Source organism: Octopus bimaculoides, chromosome 10 (genome assembly GCF_001194135.2).
Source record: "Octopus bimaculoides isolate UCB-OBI-ISO-001 chromosome 10, ASM119413v2, whole genome shotgun sequence".
NCBI classification, from domain to species: domain Eukaryota; kingdom Metazoa; phylum Mollusca; class Cephalopoda; order Octopoda; family Octopodidae; genus Octopus; species Octopus bimaculoides.
The window spans coordinates 41,327,578-41,329,366 of NC_068990.1; positions in this window are offsets into that span (position 1 = coordinate 41,327,578).

Below are 1,789 nucleotides of genomic sequence, written 5' to 3' on the forward strand. Positions count from 1 at the left end.
AGGACATTGCAAACAAACGTAGACGAGAACACACGAGCCACATAGAGAACATTCTACTTCATCAGCTACCCACGTTTTAACACCGGCGTTTCGACGAGCTTCGGGCAGCTTGACGCAACGTTAAAACGGCTCGTCCCATGGATCGCAGATTAAATCTGTATACGCAAATTAAATCTAGCCATGGAGGAATGTAGTGGCGGACGAAAAACAAGACAGGAAAACAAACAGAAGGCTTTACGGCCAGACGAGAAAAAGAGGGAGTGTGTATCTGTGTATGTATAATTTTGCGCGTTTGTAAGGTCGTTCCTGTATGCGTATGTGTGTGTCTGTTATATGTGTATCAGCATCTATTATACCGCCAGTGAATAGGACACCTGCACAGGCTATATATACCCGGAATGTCAATTTAGAATTTGCTCTACAACCATAAATATTTTCAGTTTTAGTTGACGCCTTCGAAACTGTTTCAGAAGTTCATCTAGTGCAAGTTGACTAACTCATTCATACACAAATACTAAGTAATCCTGTGTGTGTGTGTGTGTGTGTGTGTGTGTGTGTGTGTGTGTGTGTGTGTGTGTGTGTGTGTGTGTGTGTGTGTGTGTGTGTGTGTGTGTGTGTGTGCGCATGCGCACATGTGTGTGTCTGTGTGTGTGTTTAAGGCTCTTAATGAGAAAATGTCTAGTCATAGAATATAGAACTCAATATGTTGAGAATAGTATTTTTATATTTCATGAATACCGTCCGAGTGGCACTAACGTTTTGAATTATTCATAGCTGAATCGTTAAGCTTGAATCTTTGCTACTGTTCATCGAGCAGACATTAACTATATGCATGTGTCTTTACATGTATATATATATATGTGTGTGTGTGTGTGTGTGTGTGTATGTATGTATGCATTATGTATCTATCTATCTATCTATCTATCAATCTATATATCTATCTCTCTATATATAATAATACAAATAATATGTGAGTATATCCATATATACGTACATGTATGTACATACCTACATCTACATGTATATATACAAGCATATCTCGGTATGTCCAATCTTTCCACCCTGTCCTCGAATTCCTCCTGCACCAGTTTGGATCGCAGATTTTTAATCAATTTTTTTTAACGAAAGAGTTTGAAACTTCGTATACTGGTGTAATTTCTCACGCAGAACACGGTTTACTTTGAACATTTTGACAAGATTTCGTATTTTAGAAGTTATTTCGTGTTAAAGTTGCATTTATGTAATTTAAATTAATCAACGTCGTGTATTCAGTTGAAAAAAGCTACTGCTGTATGCTGTAGTAATCGAGGAGAAACAGCTTCCGGGTCATCTCTACTGAATGTCACCACGCTGTTGCTTTTTGTTTACTGCCCGTGTTGCATATTACACGCTTTTTTTCTGTGGTTCTCACGTCGGAGTAATCAGTAAACATCGAAGAATCAAGACCAAGAAGGAAGAAATATTATTTACACATATTTATTCGCTGGCCCGACATCGTTATCTCAACCGCACCCTCACATCCTCACACATCCCCACACCCAACCCCACACACCACTACACTACACCACACACCACTACACTACACCACACACCACTACACTACACCACACACCACTACACTACATCACACCACACCATACACCACCACATCACGTCACACCACCCCGCACACACTAGCACTGACCACTTCCCAGCACCCACACCATCATCCACACAGCCACACATTACAGACGCACACATCCACACATCAAAGTGACCAGCACATATCCACACACATTCTCACATACAC